Raw genomic sequence first — 18,017 nt, 5'->3', positions numbered from 1 at the left:
GAGGAAAAAAAGAGGAGAGAGAACGAATAAAAAAAAAAAACGAAGAGGGAAAAACACGTGTAGGCGTAAACTGTTTAACATGATTACTATATATACTGAGAGAGAGTGAGAAAAACAAAAGTTGAAATTATTAAGAGGGGCACTCAGGTAAATGTACGTAGATATTTTATCTATTTACTCAATAATTTTACATAGAGTTAAAAAAATACAGAAAACTAAGGGGCGAATGTAGGGTATTTCAAGTCCGACACATATTTTGGGAGCTTGGAATTACGTAATAGTTGTAATGTAATAATATGCATATATATATATATATATATATATATAATATATATATATATATATATGTATATATATCAAATTTAGAGAAAAGCAAAAGATGAAGACAGGCGTAGGAGCAACATGCAGGCTTGTTAGTTTGATGCTCGGAAGAATGGAACAGTCTTTTAAGTTTCGAGTCTACGCTCTTCGACAGGAAGGATTAAGAGGAAAAAGAGGAGAGAGAACGAAAAAAAAAAAAAACGAAGAGGGAAAAACACGTGTAGGCGTAAACTGTTTAACATGATTACTATATATACTGAGAGAGAGTGAGAAAAACAAAAGTTGAAATTATTAAGAGGGGCACTCAGGTAAATGTACGTAGATATTTTATCTATTTACTCAATAATTTTACATAGAGTTAAAAAAATACAGAAAACTAAGGGGCGAATGTAGGGTATTTCAAGTCCGACACATATTTTGGGAGCTTGGAATTACGTAATAGTTGTAATGTAATAATATGCATATATATATATATATATATATATATAATATATATATATATATATATGTATATATATCAAATTTAGAGAAAAGCAAAAGATGAAGACAGGCGTAGGAGCAACATGCAGGCTTGTTAGTTTGATGCTCGGAAGAATGGAACAGTCTTTTAAGTTTCGAGTCTACGCTCTTCGACAGGAAGGATTAAGAGGGAAAAAAGAGGAGAGAGAACGAAATAAAAAAAAAACGAAGAGGGAAAAACACGTGTAGGCGTAAACTGTTTAACATGATTACTATATATACTGAGAGAGAGTGAGAAAAACAAAAGTTGAAATTATTAAGAGGGGCACTCAGGTAAATGTACGTAGATATTTTATCTATTTACTCAATAATTTTACATAGAGTTAAAAAAATACAGAAAACTAAGGGGCGAATGTAGGGTATTTCAAGTCCGACACATATTTTGGGAGCTTGGAATTACGTAATAGTTGTAATGTAATAATATGCATATATATATATATATATATATATATATATATAATATATATATAGGAGTGGCTGTGTGGTAAGTAGCTCCTTTACCAACCACATGGTTCCGGGTTCAGTCCCATTGCGTGGCACCTTGGGCAAGTGTCTTCTGCTATAGCCTCGGGCCGACCAAAGCCTTGTGAGTGGATTTGGTAGACGGAAACTGAAAGAAGCCCGTCGTATATATGTATATATATGCGTGTGTGTGTTTGTGTGTCTGTGTTTGTCCCCCTGGCATTGCTTGACAACCGATGCTGGTGTGTTTATGTCCCCGTTACTTAGCGGTTCGGCAAAAGAGACCGATAGAATAAGTACTGGGCTTACAAAAGAATAAGTCCCGGGGTCGAGTTGCTCGATTAAAAAAAAAGGCGATGCTCCAGCATGGCCGCAGTCAAATGACTGAAACAAGTAAAAGAGTAAAAGAGTATACGAAACACATACACAGTGTTTTCATTTGTTGTTGGTTTTTAGATAGGCTTCAGCACTTTTATATACAAACATGTACTACAAGACTCAAAATAGAGTGTAATTATAACTCACAAATCTTCAATGATTGCAACAAGAAAAAATACTACAGCTTTTAATAACTTCATTTGAAATAGTTTAGGCCTGCCAGAGAAGGGACTACATACAAAACAACTAATTCTCTCTCTCTATCTCTCTCTCTCGCTGTCTATCTCTCTCTCTCCCTTCTATCTATCTCTACTATCTATCTCTCCTTGTATCTATCTGTCTATCAAGAACCTGTAGTTATGTAAGCATACTTGAGATGCTTTTTAATTTTACCACTTCAGATGTTTTTCCAGAGTTTCCTTGCAAGTGGTAAACACCCTAAGAAGCTAAAAGAAGGTATTACACGCCCTATCCATAAAGATGGGTGTAAATCAGTGGCTAACATCTAGAGGCCAATCTCTCTAACCTCACATACTAAAGTCATGGAACGAATCATCAAAGAGAAACTGATAACATTCCAAGAAGAAAGTGAACGATACACAGCATGGTTTCAATACAGTTCTTCAAAACTATGACAGGGTTTTGAAGCATTCAGGTGTCAATGTGATATATCTTGACTTTTGATAAGGTAGATCAGGACATATGTGACAATCTTCATGACCGTGGCATAGCTGGTAGAAAGGAGGTGAGGCTGCATGTCTTCCAAATAGATAAAAGTCAAGTAGTTGCTGCCAATGGTACCCTCTCAAATTGCATATAGCGTCAATTAGGGAACTGTCTTGGGGTCATTACGGTTTGCATTGGCTGTCTCTGACAGTAAGCTATCTTTCTGTTTTTTTTGGAATACTTCCTCTGTGAATGTAGTGGTGTTGCATCTAATATTAAGGCGTAAAAGGAAGAATTGCGTCTGTCTCTCCCTCTTTCTCTCTCTCTCTCTCTCTCTCTCTCTCTCTCTCTCTCTCTCTCTCTCTCTGTATATATACACTAGCAGTATCGCCCGGCGTTGCTCGGGTTTGTAAGGGAAATAACTATATAAGCATTTTTAGAGATGTAAAGTATAATAGCCATCTCAATATGGCTAACCACAAAGGGGGGTGTTACTGTAGCTTTTTACGTTCTGAGATTTAATAATAAATTTTAGAGAGTTACTTCCCTTATATATGCCAAAAATGCATTAAAAATGGGAAAAATTGATGGTAAATTGTTTTTAAAACCGTAGACTCGATATGAATCACGACGAAGGGCTCGATATGAATCACGACTATAAGATACCCTGTTTTGGTTAAACTGCATCGCAAAATGTGGGAGTAGTTAGGAATCTAAATGGTAGGAGACAGACAGCACACAACCTCACTTTTATATATAAAAATGTGTGTGACGTTTGGATTGGAGGTAATGAATTGAAATCATATCCCGGCTCTCATCAAAGCATCTTACCTTCTATTCATTACCGAGCACCCTGGTAAAAAAAAAAAAACGTTGCATGAATGCTACACGTGTTCAAATTTTCATGTATAATTGTGAGTACAGTTCCCACACTAACTCCAAACTGACGATCGTATCCAGAAAACTGATGTCATCATCTCTCACCTCTTTTTTCCTGTCCTTGAGCCTCATGTGCTATCGAAAAATAGATGCTCGGCTTGTCTAGAGCATTTCATAAGTTCTTGTAGTGTATTTACCTAGCAGCCTAGCAGGGCTCGCCGAACGGGGGTAAATTACTCCAAGTGGTGTAAAAATGAAATTTTTGTTGGATAAAGAGTGTTCATTAGACGTAAGTGAAATTGTATAAATGATGTTTTCCTTTGTACGGCAGAAATCTTTCTTCAAGCAACACTGCCTCTATCCAACGTAATGAACGTGTAAATAGATTCATATAAACAGATTCAATCAAACAGATCCAGTAAACCTTTTGAATTCAAAGAATCTATGATTTTTCTCCCTTTCAAATCAAGGAAGTAACGTCGACATAATTACCGTAAATCCTCGAGTATAATCCGCATTTTCTCCCAAAAATTTAAAGGTCAAATTCCTAGTGCGTACTATATACGAGGTTCAAAATGAAAATTATTTTCTAAGCAATGTCCGAGTCTCTATTTGCTGTCCGGCAATTTTTACTCAGACGCATTTTGTGATGTCGGGCGCGAAGATACCTTAAGCTAAGCCTGAAAGCAATGAAGTCATAAAAGAATCATCCATAACTTGCAGTAAACAACATTTATTAAACGTTATTACTGTTATTTCTTTATTCTCTGCAAACAAAATGCACAAAAAATCTACACGTTTGCATTATGTTATATATACAATAATAATAAAGGACGTTACTGTATACATTTTTACAAACCAAAGACGTTATATAGACCTCCTTGACTCAAGTTAGAGAAGGGGTGCGTATTATACAAAAGGTTTAGGTTTTTCAGAGGTACAGCCCCCTAAATATCCCCTGCGCATTATACTCGAGGATTTACGGTAAATAAATTTTGAGATAATTGGCTAAAAATGTGTTCCGACACCCGGGCCTAGCTTTGCAGAAAAGTTATTGCATAACGAGCTTCCATACTACATTCTGCAAAATCGTCAGCTGTGACTAGCTGTGATTAATAGCATGTGTTGAAAGAGATTTTGCAGCGATCTTCTTGAATTCGGAACAACGAAATTTAGCAGGTCAGCTTAATAAATATATATTAATGAACTAGTAAATTGCAATAATTTAGGACAGTTACAACTGGCTCTCTTAAAAAAGATTCAGACCTTCTGGACTACATCTTGTATGTGTATATGTGTGCGTACGTATGTGAGTGTACAAGTGTGCGTATGTGAATGTAAATGTGCTGGTATATATTTATTATATATGTATGTAAGCATATCTATCTGTCTGTCTGTCTATCTATCTATCTATCTATCTATCAATCTATCTATCTATCTATCTATCTATCTATCTATCTATCTATCTATCTATCTATCTGTATAAGCAGAGAGAGTGCAGAATACCTAACTTAACATAGCGTGGAATATGTGCGTGTATACATGTGTGAGCCTGTGCGTGTATGTGTACGTATGTGTGAGATTGCGTGTGTGTTGTGAATTTGTATGTGTTTTCATCGATATACATGAGTGTGAACATGTATGAATGCAATTAACTATATCTGTATTAAATGTTGTGTGTGTGTAATATATATATATGAGTGTATGTGTGTGTGTAAGATAATATATATATATATATGTTGAGTGGTGTATATATATGTTTGTGTTATTTTTACATATATATATATATATATATATATATATATATATATATATATATATCTTATTATAAAAGGCAGATTTTATCTGCCTCCCTTTGGGAGTTATAGAAATCTACATATAGGATTTCTTCAATTACAATTTACCTAGCATTTTTAAGAGTAGAATGCATCGCGTCATGCCAGGTCCAGTTTTTAAAATTTAAACTCCAATTAAGCAAAATTTACAGAAAACGCACATTCTGGTGTGTGTGTCAAATGCTTTTCTTAGTCTGGTTTACACACCACACGCAAACGCACACACACAGTGGGCAACGAATAAAATGAAACTAATTCACTTACTGTAGTGAGTGATTCTTTCACTCTGCCTCCCACTTCCTCTTTCCACACATAGACACGCAAATATATAAATAAAATTGTAAGCTAACGTGCGTGTGTGTGAGTGTGTGTGTGCGTGTGCGCGTGTGTGTGTGTGAGAGGGTGCGTGTGTGTGTGTGTGCGTGAGTGTGTGACAGGAAAGTTTTTTACGACGAATATAAGACCTATATCCAAGTAGCAGAAAGATAAGACAGTAAGGTGTGATTTGAGGGAGATTTGGCTGCTATTTCTACCATGTCTAGCTGCCATGTAGGGGTCTCCCTCATAGGCTCATACATACATATATACATAGATAAGACAGTAAGGTGTGATTTGGGGGAAATTTGGCTGCTATTCTACCAGGTCTAGCTACCATGTAGAGGTCCCCCTCATTGGCTCATATATATATACATACATAAGACGGTAAGTGTGATTTGAGGGAGATTTGGCTGCTGTTTCTACCAGGTCTGTTAGGCCTTCTCATGTAAACTCAAGCTTTCTCATGCCTTGAACATAATACCAAAGCAGAGAATGTATTCTTTTATTCTTCTGCTTTTTCCAGCCATTGGTCTGTGGCCATGCTGGGGCAATGCCTTGAAGAATTGTAGTTTAAAGAATCAACTCCAGTTTTATTTTTGTAAGCATTGTAATTATTCTATCTGTTTCCTTTGTCAAACCACTAGGTGACAGGGATGTAAACAAACCAATTCGTTGTCAAGCAGTGGTGGAGGACAATCACAAGCACAGACACGCACACACACACACAACATGCATACACTATACACACATACATATACTACATACATACATACATACATACATATATATATATGTGTGTATATATATAATTGCAGCGTGGAAGGTGTTTGTAAGCCATTTAGAAACACACAAAAACCGTTAGATTCACTTCAACATTTAATTTAATTTGTCAAAATATTTTCGTCGCTTTGAGACCGCGACCTGTTCACTGACAAAATATCGTGCTAACAGGTCGCGGTCTCAAAGCGACGAAAATATTTTGACAAATTAAATTTAAATGTTGAAGTGAATCTAACGGTTTTTGTGTGTTTCTTAATGGCTTATAAACACCTCTTCAGCTGCAACTGTTTTCGTTCCAGCACACGATCTCAGATCAAGTCACTTGCTATGCAAGTACATCTCTGTAACTATATATATATTTATATATATGTATATTGGTAAAAACAGTAAGATAACAAAAGAAAGAAAGAGACCTCAATATTATGTAAATAGAGGAAATCTTTATATATAAAAGTGAGGTTGTGTGTCTGTCTCCTACGATTTAGATTCCTAACTACTCCCACATTTTGCGGTGCAGTTTAACCAAAACCGGGTATCTTATATTCGTGATTCATATCGAGACCGTCTGGGTATTAGCGCGCGTCTACGATGAGTCTACGATTTTTAAAAAAAATTATCATCAATTTTTCCCATTTTTAATCCATTTTTGACATATATAAGGGAAGTAACTCTCTAAAATTTATTATTAAATCTCAGAACGTAAAAAGCTACAGTAACACCCCTCCCCCTTTCTGTTAGCCATATTGAGATGGCTATTATACTTTAATCTCTAAAAATCTTATATAATTATTTCCCTTACAAACCCGAGCAACGCCGGGCGATACTGCTGCCTATTATATATAATATATATATAGTACACAATGTAAATATATTCACGTGTATCCACACACACTTAAACACATATCTATATGGACAGGTGTGTGTCTGTGTATGTGAAGGTGGTTACTTGAAGTGCTAAACATAGCAGTCAAATCTCCCGTTAGATTACCCACTGCCGTCTTGCAATGTTGCTATTAGCCCGAAAAGTAAATAAACAAACAGACGCATGTAAATCAACCAATACAATTTTATCAGTTGCTCCATTCTCTCAGGACTGATCTGCGAATAACGTAAATGGCGACAAAGACGACGGCAACAACAATGAAAGCAACAACGCTTCTCGCTTAGTTCCTTTTTGAACGCAAAGAAAGTCGAAATGATATTTCACAATATTTGTTATCTCCTATCTCTAAGAGAAGAAAACAAAATGAGTGGAGACAGACTGACAGGTAGGGAGAGAGAGAGAGAGAGAGTGAGAGACAGACAGAGTGTGTGTGTGTGAGGGTGGAAGTCATAGCTTAACACAGGGAGGAATGTGTGTGTGTGTATATGTGTGTGTATGCGTGTGTGTGAATGTGTGTGCTTCTTTGTATATATATGCTGTTTCTGTGTATGCAGTGCCTGTGTTTGTATGTATATATATTTATACATGTAATTATATATATATATATATATATATATATGCATTAGTGTGTATATGTATGAATGCATGTACGTATATCGGTATTAAGATATATATATATATATATATATATATATATATATATATATATATATTATATATATATATATATATATATAACGAGAGAGAGAGAGAGAGAGAGGGGAGAGTGTAATTGTAACTCTCAATCTTCAAATATACATATATATATATATATATATATATTATATATATATATATATATATATATATATATATATATATATATATATATATATATATATATATATAAAGAGAGAGAGAGAGAGAGAGAGGCGGGGAAAGAGAGGTAGAGTGTGTCAGAAAGAAAGGAGAACAGCGGTTGAATCCCACAGTATGCTTCTATTAAGCCATTTTTCAATTTAAATTCTATTAAATATAATAATATAATATAGAATTTAACAAAGAGTGAAATAATAAAACGTAATGCACAGAGCAATAATTAACGATCACTTAATCTTTTGATACGCACTTTGCAAACGAATCTATAGAATTATTGATTATTACGTACTCCATTATTATATAAATTCGTCGATCATGCAGAGATGAGTAATGAAATGTATAAAATAATTAGCTAATCATTAACTTAATTTAGGCTTCAACAACAGCACGGTGATATCACTCGGTGATATGATTTAATTACAAAGTTTAAATAATTGTTATATTGGATTTGATGGTTCTTCCTGTGTTTCTTCTGGTTTTTAACGCTGTGAGCTTGAAACTGAACGATATCAACTTTACGTTTCATACTTCGGCGTTGATAAAACTATAAGGTCAGTCAAACGTTGATTAACACTCTCTCGTCAGAATTTCTGGCTCTGTGTCGAAACTTAAAAACAAAAGTAAACTATTTGAATATAGTGAATTTACATACGGTATTATCCAGTGTACTCCCTCTTTTCACTGTTTTACTCTTTTACTTGTTTCAGTCATTTGACTGAAGCCATGCTGGAGCACCGCCTTTAGTCGAGGAAATCGACACCCAGGACTTATTCTTTGTAAGCCTAGTACTTATTCTATCGGTCTCTTTTGCCGAACCGCTAAGTGACGGGGTCGTAAACACACCAGCAACGGTTGTCAAGCGATGTTGGGGGGACAAACACAGACACACAAACACACACATATATATACATATTATACGACGGGCTTCTTTCAGTTTCCGTCTGCCAAACCCACTCACAAGACTTTTGTCGGCCCGAGGCTGGTGCCACGCAGTGGGACTGAACCCGGAATCATGTGGTTGGTAATCAAGCTACTTACCACACAACCACCTCGATTTATTATATAGTGTAATTATGCCGAGTAGACATTTAAACATTGCCAGTACCTTTCCAAATCCCACTACTTTTCACATGTAGTCTGTGATTCTGTAGAATCTTTTTCGTGTATAAGTCGACCTGCTTCATTTGGTTGTAAAGTTTGGCTTGAAAACTTTGACTTGTGTTCCAGAAAATACGGCAATCAAATTCCGCCAAAGTTTACTTTGCCGTTCACCCTTCCTGGGTTGGTGAATTAAGTACCAGTGAAACACTGGGGTCGATGTAATCAACTAGTCCCCTTCTCCAAAATTTCATGTTTTATACCTTTAATAGAAAGGATCGTTTTTATCATTATCCTGGAAGTGGGTCTGTCTATCTATCTATCTATCTATCTATCTATCTATCTCTCTATCTATCTATCTATATATATATATATATAATATATATATATATATATATATATATATGTATATATATATATATTGTACTGGGTTATATGGATTATATACCGTATTTCTTACCAGAAAACAGGTATACGTTACGTAATTTGAATTACATATTAAAATTGGTATTATTTATAAATACCCACAGTTGAGGTGATATAATTAAGGTATAAATATAAAGAAAAGTTTACAAAATATTATAGTATAATGACGAACATTGATCTACATAATAACAAATTGTCTTACGTTATTTCTTTGTATATTCATGTTTACGTTCATTCTCAATAGGGCTCACACACACACTTTGGCCATGACCGCACAATCTGTTTTTGTTTTTCTTTATATGCATTTTACAGCATTATATATAAAATATATATATTACAGTGATGTATTGTGTTTCCCTAAAGTAAAATAATATTGCTATACTATTCGATAGTATTATTACATAAAATCTCATTTTATTATTAACCGCTATAGTTATATTTTTTTACTTATTCTCCATATTAAAATTTTCAGAGTTATATATATATATATATATATATATATATATATATATAATATATATATATATATATTATTCATATATATATGTACACATAAATAATTGCTCGCGTGTGCTTATATATATATATATATATATATATATATATATATATATATATATATATATATGTATATATACTCTTATATATGTTTATGCACATAGACACTCATTTATATATATACATATACAAATAAATACATACATACATACATACATACATACACATATACATATACGTGTGTGTATATATATATATATATTACCTACTATTATGATTATTATTTATAATACGAATAATCTCGTTCGTCATGGATGAGTTACTTAGTCTATTCTATTTTATTAAATCCCTTAAATGTTATTAAAATGTATTTTTTTATTTTCGTTTTCGCTTCCACTGTAATTTCAATTTCACTTAAATGTATGTACTAGTGTACGAAAAGTAAAGTGAACAGGAGTGACTGTGTCGTAAATAGCCTGCTTACCAACCACACGATTCCGGGTTCAGTCTCACTGCGTGGCACCTTGGAAAGTGTATTCTACTATAGCCTCGGGCCGACCAAAGTCTTGCGAGTGGATTTGGTAGACGGAAACTGAAAGAAGCCTGTCGTATATATATATATATATATATATATGTGTGTGTGTGTGTGTGTGTGTATATATATATGTGTTTGTGTGTCTGTGTTTGTTCCCCCATCATCGCCTGACAACCGATGCTGGCATGTTTACGTCCCCGATAATTAGCGGTTCGGCAAAAGAGACCGATAGAATAAATACTAGGCTTACAAAGAATAAGTCCTGGGGTCGATTTGCCTGACTAAAAGGCGGTGTTCCAGCATGGCCACAGTCAAATGACTGAAAGAAGTAACAAAGAAAAAAAAAGAAAAAATATAGAATGACCACTTCCCCAGCCAAACCTCAGAAACTGTAAACGTTTTTCGTTCCCCAGAACCAATTTTACCATTTTTGTAACTGATACTTTCCCCCACGTTATTCTTAATTGCATTGACCAATGATGAATATCATCGAAATATATTTATGAGACAATGAAGCAGCCTTGATCTAATCATACAACCAGTTAGAAATAGTGGTTACATCTCCCTCAAATCAAATTTAATTTCATTAAAAGGATACGATGATGAACTAATTAAACGTAGTTCTAAATACCTCCTTGACAATCTCGGAAAAAATATCTCAAACAGTACAAAACACAAACAATCGTTTGCGATTCTCCTAAGAGTACAGATGGAATAGAAACAGTACGGTCCGAACTGAAAAATTTATGTTCATTGCATATTATGCTGCTGAGCTTAGCATACAAAGAACTCAGCTCAATAAATACCATAGTGAATGGGTGACAGTAGATGGTATTCTTACGACAGCAGAAAATAGAAAATGGACGTGGGTTGGAGACAGTAGAAGGGTGTGAAGCTTTTGGGCAAAAATCTACTCATTGACCTACTCTTCATTGATATCACATAGATATATGTTGCAACACTGGCAATGATATAATGAGTTAGTCATCTAAATACTACAAATTCACTTGGTGTTGATCACAGCCGTTTCTCTTAAATGGCTATACTCGAATGATTATTTGCATTATACTTTTATTACAACCAACATACACAATTATATATGACGGACACTCCTGTCGAAGACGATGTATAGCTGGTTAGATTTTTGTCGAACAACCTGCATAAATGATTTATTTATAGTGATCAAATGCATGCGCCGCATATTAGCTCACTTTCTCCAGCAAATCGTCGTTGCATGAGCAGGTCCACGGTGTCCTGTTGTGAGATTAAGTGTTGTGCTCAAGAACAACAACGCACCAGCCGGTCTAGGGATTGAAACCACGATCTCGTGTTCGTGAGTACAACACCGAAACTACAAGGCCTTTACTTTCATGTATGTATGTATTTCTGCATGTACGTATATGAATTTGTATATATGCATTTGCATATACATACATATATTATATATATAGATATTGGCGTTAGGAAGGGCATCCAGCTGTAGAAACACTGCCAGATCAGACTGGGCCTGATACAGCCTTCTGGCTTCACAGACCCCAGTTGAACCGTCCAACCCATGCTAGCATGGAAAGCGGACGCTAAGCGATGTTGATGATGATGATATATATATATATACACACACGCGTATTTGTGTTTGTTTTGCAAAATTCCTTTTGAAACCGATATTGTTATAAATCAGGATGGCTTTTTTTGTTATTTGCCAAATAACCATAAGTGCTATGCGTTCTGCACGTCAGCATTATGTTTCTTTTACTGTCCTTTGTCAATGACCATCCCGATAAATATATATATAGTTCAGTCCCACTGCGTGGCACCTTGGGCAAGTATCTAGTATAGCCTCGGGCCGACCAAAGCCTCGCGAGTGGATTTGGTAGACAGAAACTAAAAGAAGTCCGTCGTATCGTATACATACGTACATACACACACACACACACACACACACATACATACACACACATATATATATATATTTGTGTCTGTGTTTGTTGTCAAGTGTCTGTGTTTGTCTTCTACCTTCACTTGACAACTGATGCTGGTTTTTTTATGTCCCCATAACTTAGCGGTTCGGCAAAAGAGAACGACAAAGAAACTACTAGGCTTACAAATAATAAATCATGGGGTCGATTTGTTCGACTAAAGGCGGTGCTCCAGTATGACTGCATTCATATGACTGAAACGAAGGAATATACTTATTTTCATGTCAATGTATACTTCTATTTACTTTGAGTTGTGTCAGTCCTTTGGCTGAGGTCATGCTGAGGAATTGGTTTGAAGAATTTTAGTCAAAGGAAGCAACACCAATCTTTATTTCTTCTTTTTGAAGTCTGGAACTTATTATGCCATTCTCTTTTCAGCAGTGCTAAGTTACGGGGGTAGCAAACACCAGCGCCATTTGTGAAGAGTCGTTTGCTGTTCTGTACATGTCCTTAAAATAGAGAGAGAGAGAGAGAAAGAAAGAGGAAGAAAGAAAGAAAGAAAGAAAGAAAGAAAGAAAGAAAGAAAGAAAAAGAAAGGAGGAGAGAGAGACTAATAAACTACAATTATTTAAACAAATTATCGATGAAATATTCACATAGCTGCAGACGTGAGTGTGTTGTAAGATGTTTGCTTCCCAACCATATGGTTATGAGTTCAGTCGCACTGCCTGGCACCTTGGAAAAATATCTTCTATTATAACATCGGGCCGACAAAGACTTGAGAGGGATTTAGGTAGACGGAAACTGAAAGAAGCTCTTCATATGTACGTGCATACATGTCGGATGTGTGTGTGTGTGTGTGTGTTAGTGTTAGTGCCCCAATAACTAAGCGTTTCAATAGGAGCAACCGGTTAAACATGAACCAGGCTTTAATATCTACTGGAGTCCATTTTTTTTAGTAAAATCCTTAAAAACACTGCCCCAGCATGGCCGAAACCTAATGACTAAAATGTAGAACCTACTGATTCTTTGACCCTTCACGTTTGGTAATTACAAACTAAGCAAACCCAGCAAACCCAATGTTGTTGAATCCGTTATCAGCAATAACAAGTTTTTATAACATAGGCTTAACCAATGTCATCTGTCATGTAACGAGTAACTTGAGACGTTATTCATATGAAACATAATGCTGTTGGGGTAAGCAGTATCTTATCAAAACGGTAGAACGACGAACAAAAGGTCTTGTAGTATATAATTACAAACCCATTTAAGTTCTTTATGAGCCAAAAATTTTACTGAGATCAACATGGCGATACCACGTAGAGGATATCTCGATTGCTCGGTGTTTGTCTCCTATGTCTTAAGTGAGAAATAATTATAACTTCCAGTTAGGAGCGGTCAGGGGCCAAATCATTAGAGCGCTGTAAAAAAACTCTCTTGCGGTATATAATTTCAGCCGAGATGGAATCCTGTCCGGGTACATTTTGTTTTCCATCTTATTCTCCCTGTTTTTTTTTATTATTTATTATTATTATTTTTCTTTAGTTCTTCATCATGTGATTCACTCAGAAATATTCGCCTTACCCTTGTTCGGCCGCCATTAATGTTTTCGTTTTGATATAAGCATGCGTGTTATTTCCTAACAAAATTGTGTGTAAGATTTGCTCAGTTACACACACACACACACATATATATATATATATATATATATAAAGAAAGTAAAACCAGGTAGAAAGTACTAAAATAATGTTATCATGTATACATTTTGTAACGGTTAGTACCGGTTTCAGACTTTTCGACTTTTTCAACTAAGAGTAAGACAAAGGTGGATATTAATTAAGAAGAAAAATAATTAAATTGAACAAAAGTTTTTTTTTTAAATACTGTGTTGACAAAGAGTGCTTGAAATTAGATACCAAATAGCAACAATTTATATTTATTAATTAGTTCAATTTCAGAGTGACATCTGTGCAGGCACACGAGATCTCATTCGATCTATTGCATTTCACTTCCTCAATGCATTCATTGCCGAACTTCCCATCTCTCCACTCTTCTTCCGCTACATGACTCTTGTATTCGTTGGAAGCTTTGGATGTGACTTTAAGCTGTAATTAGTATTTGGGCCCTGGTTCGGGAGTCCGGAGGTTTTAATGTGTATGTAACGAAGTGTGAGATAATATTATTTCCCTGTCCACTGAGATCTTGAGTAGTAGCAGCTGCTGGGGTCTCAACGACAAGTTAATTAGCAAGTCAGTGGGGGAAGATGAAGCGCGTTACCCAGTGCAAGGTAGAGGTCAACTAAATGTAGAGGAAGGAAAATCTTAATTCCAAATCACCGCTGACATGCATCCATACTGAGTCATGAGAATGTCCTGAGGAGTAAAACCCTGAAAAAAAAGATTGGCATTCGGAGCAGCAGAAGCAGTACGATGTTGCCCATAATCTCGTTCAGGCAACTCTTGCAACGACGCAAGCGCCAAAATGTAATGACCATGTTATGTCGTTCCTTTAAATCTGTCTGTAACGGAAAGAGTGGAGGACACGCTGCTTGGTCAACAACTTGGCCTGCATACCATACTCCATCAGCTTTGATCGTATCAAAAAACCTTACACGAGAGAGAGAGAACTGGAAAACATTATAGCTCATACAGCCTCGTGACAAACTCGGGACAGACCCGAAGGTTCAGCATGTGTGGCAGGTATTACCATAGCAGCATCAGACAACGCTGTTTCCTTGGTGTGGCCAACAGAGACATTAATGATCAAGGCAGGGAAATGATATGAATTAACAAAAAGTCGATTTTAACTCAGAACTTAATGTAAGTTACGTGGTAATTACTTCAGAGCTGTTGGTATTCTGGCAAGAAAAATGTCAATATTAGAATATTCTTTTCTACTCTAGGCACAAGGCCCTAAATCCTTGGGGAGCGGTCCTGTCGATTAGATCGAGCCCAGTACGCGACTGGTACTTAATTTATCGACCCCAAAAGGATGACAGGCAAAGTCAACCACGGCAGAATTTCAAATTAGAACGTAAAGACAGATGAAATACCACTAAGCATTTAGCCCGACGTGCTAATTTTTTCTTATTTCTTTATTACCCACAAAGAGCTAAACATAGAGGGGACAAACAAGGGATTAAGTTGATTACATAGACGCCAGTGCGAAACTTGTACTTAATTTATCGACTCCGAAAGGATGAAAGGCAAAGTCGACCTCGGTGGAATTCCGCTTCAGAACGTAAAGACTGACAAAATACCTATTTCTGTACTACCCACAAGGTGCTAAACACAAAGAGGACAAAAATGGACAGATAAACGGATTAAGTCGATTATATCGACCCCAGTGCGTAACTGGTACTTATTCAATCGACCCCGAAAGGATGAAAGGCAAAGTAGACCTCGGCGGAATTTGAACTCAGAACGTAGCTGCAAACGAAATGCCGGTAAGCATTTCACCCGTCATGCTACCATTTCTGCCAGTTCACCGCCTTCGACAATATCGGAATATTAGCTTAATGTCTATTGTTTTCTAATCCTCAATTTTACTCTCATAAAATTCCGTATATCTGAAGATGTCCGCATATATTAACCTTTCAAGCACACAGCTAGCTAGCTAGATATATCTAGATAGAGAAAGATGTAGCTAGATAGATAGAGAGATAGATAGATAGATAAGAGAGAGAGAGAGAGAGAGAGAGAGAAAGAAATTATATATATTGTGTACTCGGGTCGTTTGTGTGAGTGCGTGTGTGTGTGTGTGTGTGTGTGCGTGCGTGTGTGTGTGTGTGCTCGCGTGCGTGTGTATCTATATGTATACACAAAACAAGCGCATAAAATTTACACGCTTAATTGCTTTATTTCTGTTTAAGAGGTAATGGAAATCAAGTGGGTAACAACTATAATTATAAATAAATATATATTTATACACACACATATATATACATATACTAAAGTGTATGCATGTACATATGTATTTACATATATCTCCTCTCAATTCACACCCGCTCACTCAGATCTGCATGCATGTGTGCTTTACTATATTAATAACTCTGCATATATATACATATATATATATAAGTATATATTGGCGTGCATGTGGACGTGTGTTATGGTGTATCCCATTGTTTCCTCTCAAACACATCCTCTCCTAAATTAGATAATACACAACAAATAAAAAACAGATTACGAACCAATCACGTAGCATGATTGAGATAATAAAGAGGTTCAGTCAGAAATCAAGAGTGTGAGCAAAGTGAAAGTAATTCGCTTCAGCACTGTTTGGCGCGGGAAAAAAAATAACAAGGACAAAACAAACATAAAACATTAAAAAAACACACGCATCCCCCATCACCAAACTCTTACGTTACTAGCGACGACGGTGCAGAGTGATAAATGCGAAAATGGAATGATCAAGTACTTTAGCATAGTAAAAGCGCAATTCGATACGAGTTAAGTGATATAAAAAGGATATAATAAAACGATAGATATCATTGATATTGCAATAGGTTTATGATTCTGCTGACAGAATATATAGCTCCTTTTGAGTTTCTTTCTATACGTGTCCTAATTTGAAGTCACTTTGTTCTATTGTTAATAGGTTGTTTTTTGTTCTTTCATATACACATAGAAACAAAAAACAAACATTTTTGCATGATATATGCACACAGACACACGCATATATAAATATGTATATGTATATATATATATGCATATATATATTATATATATATATATATTATATATATATATATATACGTATATATGTGTGTGTAAATATATATTTATTTTTATATAGATAAGTTTTATATATAGATATATATATATATGTATATATACATATATATATATACATATATAGGTATATATATATATATATATATATATATATATATATATATATATACATACATATATATATATATGCATACACGCACACACACTCATACGCATACACACAGAAACGTATATATGCTTTTGTAGATTACGTATATTCACAAATGTATATATTCGTGCATATTTATGTTTATGTTTTGTATTGTAATTCTCCTTTTATATATGAGTGTGTGCATGCGTGTCTTCATGCATGCGTGCTATGTGTATACATCCATACGCGCGTACGTAGTACTACTTTTTCTCTGGTTTATTTTCAGGTGCCAATCCATAGAAAATTCCAAATCTTCATATTCCGGGTAGCATTATATGTTTGAATCTAACGGTTTGGAGATGGGTTTTTGGAGATATCTTAATGTCTAATTATTTTTATAGCTTGTTGACCGATCGCTATAGCGCCTATAGACTTAAACTTTCTGGTGAGAAATATCAGTGGCACCACTAACAAGACAGCTTGTCTCTGCGCATGAAGCCTCTTTGGCAACCAACCGTGCTTTGTGACTCTTTATACATAGTCTATATAGTTAACTTGATCCAAGGAGTTCCATTCACATTCATTTAACTTGTTTTTTATTTTCCTTTCATTTTTACTTATTTTCTATACTCATATTTATTTCTTTATTGCCCACTGGGGGTTAAACATAGAGGGGACAAACAAACGGATTAAGTCGATTACATCGACCCCAGTGCGTAACTGGTACTTAATTTATCGACCCCGAAGGATGAACGGCAAAGTCGACCTCGGCGGAATTT

Source organism: Octopus sinensis, linkage group LG17 (genome assembly GCF_006345805.1).
Source record: "Octopus sinensis linkage group LG17, ASM634580v1, whole genome shotgun sequence".
In the NCBI taxonomy this organism is placed as follows: Eukaryota; Metazoa; Mollusca; class Cephalopoda; order Octopoda; family Octopodidae; genus Octopus; species Octopus sinensis.
The sequence above is the reverse complement of the archived record's forward strand: the minus strand, read 5'-3'. Positions refer to the sequence as shown.